This window comes from Triticum dicoccoides, chromosome 7B (genome assembly GCF_002162155.2).
Source record: "Triticum dicoccoides isolate Atlit2015 ecotype Zavitan chromosome 7B, WEW_v2.0, whole genome shotgun sequence".
NCBI classification, from domain to species: domain Eukaryota; kingdom Viridiplantae; phylum Streptophyta; class Magnoliopsida; order Poales; family Poaceae; genus Triticum; species Triticum dicoccoides.
The window spans coordinates 449,870,562-449,878,329 of NC_041393.1; positions in this window are offsets into that span (position 1 = coordinate 449,870,562).

Below are 7,768 nucleotides of genomic sequence, written 5' to 3' on the forward strand. Positions count from 1 at the left end.
TGTATAGTATGTGATTCTGTCCTCCTGGTTTAGTCCGCATCATTACTTTGATGTTTGCAATTGTCGTCATGATCTATTTACTGCTGATTCGGATTAAATCTCATACTAAATTGCTCATATATTCAACAATCCAATCCAAAAACCTGATTGCAGGCAATTTACTCCGAGTGGTTTTGCTGCGATTTTGAAGCCGCCTACTTTTAAGGGGGTGCAATATAAAAGGTGGCGCACAAGAGCAGTATATTGGTTTCAGATCATGTACTGCTATGACGCCACTAAGGGTAAGCCTGAGGGCGAGCTTAATCCTACACAGCAGGAAGCTTTTCAGAACATGGATACCCTCTTCAAAGCCGCCCTGCTGAGTGTTCTTGACGATTCCATTGTGGATTCATATATGTCGTTTAACAGCGGCAAAGACATGTGGGCTGCGCTCAAGGCCACGTTTGGGCCCTCGGGCGCTGGCAACGAGTTGTACGTCATGGAGCAATTATGTGACTACAAGATGACTAATGAGCGCTCCGTTGTTCAGCAGACTCATGAGATACAGTCACTCTCTAAGGAATTTCAGTACTTTAAGTGTGTGTTGCCAGACAAATTTCTTGCTGGGACCATCATTGCCAAGCTTCCACCTTCGTGGAACGTTTTTGCTACTTCTCTAAAAAAAAGAGACATGAGTTTTCTGTTTTGGATCTCATTAGCACTCTTGATTTTGAGGAGAAGGCGAGAGAAAAAGACACGTGCTCGGGTCGCTGAGGGAGCTTCTAGTGCCCACATGGTACACGAGAAGAACTTCCAGCCCAACCAGCCCCAAAACAACAAGAACAAATCTCAGGGGAAAGGCAAGTTTGATGCAAAGAACAAGCCATCACATTCTACCAACTTCAAGAAGAATTCTCATAACGGGAAGGGATACAAACCTCAATTTTGGTAGCACCGCACAAATTTTATATGGCTGCATCTACCTGCTGTCAACTAACCTCATGGTGCTCCAGGTATTCCTACATTCGTAACTAGGTACAATGACCACCGTAAGATGAAATTAGCTTATTCGTACGTTGACTTGCTGAATGCAGTGCGGAACGATCTTGTCATGTGTGGAGGAGCAAACAAGCAGTGCAGCAGAAGGTGGAAATCAACCAAGGACTTATGAAATTATATGTAATCTTCCTCAGGTAGGTCAGTATCCCCTTCGTCCAGATGATCGTGTTTTGTCATGCCGAACTATTGATATGTGCTACTGTTTTGCAACACCGTTTAAGTATAGCTAATGTTTTCCTATCTTTTCAGATTCAGGACAATGAATATGATTTCAGGGGAACTGCACAATATGGACCCATGTTGAGTCATCTCTATTGCCTCATGTGTTTGTTGCAAATGTGACAGCATCAATTGCAAGATGAGGCAGCTAGCTAGCTGTGGAGTTGCCAACATGATCAAAGTGCTCGCAACATTTTGAGAAGAAACAAGCATGCCCAGGAAATTAATGCGTGCGCAGGGAGGCCCTTTGTTTGGAGAAGCATCGACCGATTTTCTTTATTTCCACACCTTCTCACAGCTTTGTATATTAGTTATAGTATCGTGAATCATTGAGATGCATAGACATGCTGAACTTTTGTTCTTCTGAATGTTAGTTTGATGTGAGTGTCTGCATCCAGTACCGCATCCTCTAATTTGGTGGATGCACACAGAGAAAATAAATCTCCTTAATTTACTCCATAACCACCCTATTAAATAGGCCTAGTAACAAACCAAGTGCATGCAATGGCCGGCGGGCACATGCATCCTGCATGCATGGCCAGTCAGCCAAGCCCATGCGCCAGCTCCAATGCAGCAACGCAAAAGAAGAGAGCGGTTCTTGGGAAAAAGCGAGTAGTTAGTGCAGCGGGCCTTATAAACACGAACAGCTCGCTCTCCCGCTTCGTCTCCCCACCCAATTCCCCCCGCTCCCCAATCTTCTTCACTCGTCCAGAAAACCCCGCTCACCTTCTTCCTCACTCATACAGAAAACGCCTGCTCCTCTTCTTCCACTCCTACAGAAATCCCCAACCCTCCTTCTTCCCCACTCGCACTGCCACTAGGCCCGTCTCTGGCTACTCTGCTCAAACCCGTGAGCTCGGCACGACGCTCACAAGGAAAATGGAGTCGGCTGGCCCCAGCGCCAAGAAGATGAGGCTCCCACTAGCGGCGATGCCGGTTGTAGATCCCGCACCCGGTAGCGCGGGGAGAAGCGGCGAGCCCCCCCCCACACACACACACACACCCGGATCTAAGGAACTGGTAGAATCTCCGGTGGACCGCATCAGCGATCTCCCGGGTGTCATCCTTGAGGAGATCATCTCGCTTCTCCGCACCAAGGATTGTTGCCGCACACAAGTCCTCTCAACTCGGTGGTGCCCTCTATGGCGCACCGCGCCCCTCAATCTCGACTGTTGTCAGATATCTGTCCTTCCTGAATTTGATCTCCTCAGAGCCATCGTCTCTTCTCACCAGCAGGGTCCCATTCAATGCCTCTGCATCCCAACAAGCTACCTGCTATCCATACCCGGCAAGGTGGACGCTTGGCTGACATCCCCTGAATTCGGAAAACTCCAGCAGTTTGAGTTCTACCATTACCACGAAAGTTTCATACCACGAACATACCAAGAATTCATGCCCACACCACCGTTGTCCATCTCGCGGTTTTCCTCCTCTCTCCACACCGCCACCTTCGCCCAGTGCCATCTACCAGATGATCTGGTACAAATTCTTCGACTCCCACTGCTAAAAAAACTTTCGCTTGTGGTGGTTTATCTGTCAGAGGCCTCACTGCACAACATCATCCACTCCAGTTGCCCTGCCCTGGAGCGCTTGCTGATTGTTTTGGGGATAGAAATCGGTATTAGTTGTCTCCAAACAAAGTCACCTCACCTTAAAAGCATTGGAATTTGTTTTAAAGGACAGCATCTCATCATCGAAGATGCCCCTTCACTTGAAAGGTTGCTCCTTCATAATTGTTATACACCTTCAGAAATAATTGTCGTCTCTGCGCCCAAACTGGAGACCTTGGGTGTAATTTGTGACCCGTTTAATAATGACAAGGAGTGGGTGTTTGGCTCCTCACTTTTTCAGGTACCGTATATTATCATCTACACATTTGTAATCATATGCTGCATTTTTCATTTGTGCGCATAAGTTTTATATCATCTTCGAGTACACTTTGGGTACTAATATTATGTTATATGCTCAATGAAGAGTTCGTCCATTGATAGCCTATCAATGCTGCTGGATTCTGTCAAGATCATATATATCAGAATGTATAGTTTTGATCTAGACATAATTATTGGCTTGCTGCGATGCTTTCGATCTCTGGAGAATTTATACATAGAGGCGATGATTTCATGCACATTGAAAGCCCGTATATATTGTACTAGAATTAACTGTTCAGCTGTCTTTATTTCGACTTACTCTTTTTTCATACCTTAACCATTTTCAGTCTTCATGTCTACTCAGGCAGAACCACATGGAGAAAAACATGTAACCAATCGTTGGCGTAATAAGCACAAGAATTTTCTCAGTTCTCATGACATTCGTTTGAGGACAATAACGATGGGACGATATGCATCCAACCAGGCAAACAGAAGCTTTGTCACATTCTTTCTGTTGAATGCGAGGTTACTATTGTCCATGAGGCTTAATTTTTACAGCAAGAGATTTCTCACAGACGAACATGTTGAACAGCAAAGAAAGAAGTTTCAGGTGGACAAATGGGCTTCTAAACATGCTCGGCTTCTATTTACAATAAGTTGTAGACATCCTAAAATAAAATTTTTTGCACAGGATGTTGATTTTATGGATCAGACCGATCCATTTGTTTGTGACTGCAAAAAAGAGTGGTTGGGTTAGATGTTACTGTCATGTTCAATCTGGGTTTTGACTAAAAATTTGATGAACAATTAATCCTTGGGCTTTTTGTACCATTTGTATGCTTGACTTACATGTTGTTGCCCTCGTACTCCCCTCCACGTGCCACTACACTGCCACATCTTCCATGGCTGCAGTTCATTCCCGTCTGAGGCCTTGCCGTTGTTCTCCGCCTTGGTTAGCTCATTGTGCCCGCCGCCGTCTGGCGTTGTCAACATGGTCAACAACCAAGAGGAATTAGGAGATGACTATACGTGGAGAGGCTGACAGTAGGGACCCACCAGGGTCATTGCATTTCGCAAGCAGGTGCCTCGTTATTACAAGCCAAACAAATACTTCCTCCTAATTGTTTGACAACTAGGTTCGAGGCCATTGTCAATGTAGTCAATAAACGAGAAAATTACACAACGAGCGGATAACACCAGGGACCCAACAGCTCGCCCAGTTGTTTTTCAGTTTCAGAGATGGAGCTCAACTGCGCGCTATGCGGGGGTTGTGGCCCGTCTAGCCCACGCTTACGCTTTTATTAAGCACATGACGAGCGCAGTTGATATATTTTTTCTTTCTGAAATTGGCTAGCCCAGTTCTTTTTTTTTGAGAATACCAAAACCGCGGCCTACTTGCTTTTCTCAGCCCTGCTGGACTGTAAATCTTTCAAGACGAGGAGGGATGTAGGTAGTAAGAAATGGGCTTCCCCAGAAAACGGGCTATAAGTTGTAAGAAATGGGTTGTAAATTTTTAAACCAAAGCCAACCGGCAAATGCATTAAAATATCATTTTTTTTTCAGGATTTCTCTACTCTCTACTCTTATAAAAACCAAAGCCAACTGGCAATTACATTAAAATATCATCTTTTCTCCCACAAGATAAACTACTCATACAAATGCATCTTCATGTTCCGTGCAACGAACGGGCATCTTGCTAGTTAAGATTCTAAATTTCATTCATTTTTTGCGGAGAATTGTTTTTTGAATTTTATATTGATATAATTTTTTGAAAATTATTTTTAACGTGACTCGAAATTTCGTGATTAAAAGAGTTCGGACCCCACCGAAATATGCAAAATTTCATTCAATTTTTTAGCAGTGCCCAGAATATATGGTCTGTAATGCTAATAAAAAGAATATGGGCTTCAAATATTCTTAAGAATTAGGAAATGGGCTGTAAATTATTGAAAATAATGGCTAATGGGTTGTATGTTGTTTTCCACAGATTTGGAGGCTGACTTTTGGGCCTACTAGGTTGACGATGACGCTGTCCTAAAAAAATTTGACGCGTACGCAAGGCTTTGTCAACTTAGTCAACACACAACAGTGACTGTTGGATGTCCATCCAACGGCCGCCGTGCTTCTTCAATCTCTGATCTTCCTGCTCCAGCTGCCCAAACCAGCGCCGGCGGGACTGCCTGGTCCCTCCTCCCGTGGCTGGCTATGCTGCCGCCAGGCCATCCCTCTAACCACCCACACATCCTGTTATTTTCCAGCGACGTCAGCCTCACCCCGCAGCCGACCAGTCAGCGCTCGTTCTCCCCTCAGTGTGGGCATCTGCTGCGGTGGCTTCGCCGGCTCCGGGTGGTTCTCTTCCTGGGCCTCGCCCTCGTCCACCGCGTTTGTGGTTTCGGCGCGGCGAGGTCAACATGGTCAACAAACAACAGCCATCGGAAGAGGCTGACAGTAGGGGCCCACACAGGAAAATGCCTCCTTATTACATGCAAAATAATGATTCCTCCACCTGATAGTTGGGACCCACCGGAAGGGTCTCTGTATTTCGTGAAAAAAACGTTCCCCCCGCTGTCAGCTCGGACCCACCGGAAATGCCTCCTTATTATGCACAAAAAAATGAATACTCCCCTTGCTAGCTGGGACTCACCTTGGTGGGAGGCTGAATTGTGGGCCTACTAAGTTTACGGGGACGGAGGGCTTTGTCAACTTAGTCAATATGAACGATTCTAGCTCCAGTGACCGTATGATGTCCATCCAACGGTTGTAGTGCTTCTTCAACCTCTGGTCTTCGTGCTCCAGCCGCCCAAAGCAGCGCCGGTCGTGCCGCATGCTCCCGCCTCCCGTGGCCGGCTGTGATGCCGCAGAGGCCTCACCGCCCACTACTACTCCCACCACTAGCCAGGCCATCCCTCTACTCACCCACACCCCCTGTTATTGGGCGGCGACGACAGCCTCACACCGCAGCGAACCAGTGAACCCTCGTACTCCTCTACGCGTGGGCATCCACTGCCACGTCTTCCCCTGCTCCGCGTCGTCCCCTTCCAAGGCATCATCATCGTCCACCGCCCTGGTGCTCTCAGCGCGGCGTGGTCAACGTGGTCAAGGAACGGCTTCCATCAGACGTGGACTGTACGTGGAGAGGCTGATAGCTGGGTCCACGGCCGCAGCAAGGAAGTGCCTCCTTATTATGTGCAAAATAATTATTCCTCCACCTGACAACGGGGACCCACCAGATGGGCCACCGTATTTCGCGAAAAAAACATTCCCCCCTGACTGCTGGGACCCACTAGCTACATCTTCGCACGCAAGGAAGTGCGTCCGGGCAAAAAAACGATTCGCCCCCCTGACTGTTGGGACCCACCAGCTACATCTTCGCAGGCAAGGGAGTGCCTGATAGTCGGGACCCACCTGGTCGAAGCGTACGTAGCGTTTTCATTCTGGTCGCGAATGTGTACGTACATACTAGTCGATGTAGAGGCGCGCATGTGTCGTAGTAGAGGCGCGCATGTAGCATGTACACGTACGTACAACGGCCAGGGTGCAAGAAAGAAAATACGGCCACGTACGTACATACGGGCAGGGTCTCGAACGCCTACTCGCGCATACGTACGGCCAGGGCTCGTGAACATGGCTGGGTCGGAACGGAGAAACAGCGTCATCGTCGTGTTCATGGGGAGGAAACGGAATGCGTCGTGTTCATGGGGAGGCAACGGAATGCGTCGTGTTCATCGGGAGCAATGAAACGCGTGGGAGCCAACCGGCTGGGTCAGAACGGAATGCGTGGTCGTGTTCATCGGGAGGGCTTGGACGGAACAGGCGATGGAAACGAGGCCTGGCGTATCGCAGAACGGAGGAAATGGCCTTGTGTTCGACCGGCCACGTTCGAAACAGGATCCTGTTCATCAGGAGGGGTCTGGCGTACCGCAAAACGGAGGAAACGGACCTCCTACGGTCGAAACGGGGGTCCTGTTGATCGGGAGGGGTGTGGCGTACCACACAATGGAGGAAACGGACCTCCTACGGTCGAAACGGGGGTCCTGTTGATCGGGAGGGGTGTGGCGTATCGCAAAACGGACGAAACGGACCTCCTACGGTCGAAACGGGGGTCCTGTTGATCGGGACGGGTGTGGCATACCGCAAAACGGACGAAACGGACCTCCTACGATCGAAATGGGGGTCCTGTTGATCGGGAGGGGTGTGGCGTACCGCAAAATGGACGAAACGGACTTGTGTTGGAGCACTACGGTCGAAACGGGGGTCCTGTTCATCGGGAGGGGTGTGGCGTACCGCAAAACGAGACTCCATGGGATACCGTTCATCTCCACCGTCGACCTCCTCCAGCCTCCACGGGCTACTGTTCATCCACTGTCGACCTCCTCCAGCCTCCACCTGCGACTGTTCATCCACGGGCTCCTGTTCATCCAGCCTCCACCGCGCGCTACTCCATCAGCTACTGTTCAACCACCCCTCCACGGGCACCCCTCCATCGTCTACTATTCATCCAGCCCTCCACACCACGGGGTCCTGTTCATCCACCCCTCCACGGGCACCCCTCCACCATCTACTATTCATCCAGCCCTCCACACCAAGGGGTCCTGTTCATCCACCCCTCCACGGGCACCCCTCCACCGTCTACTATTCATCCA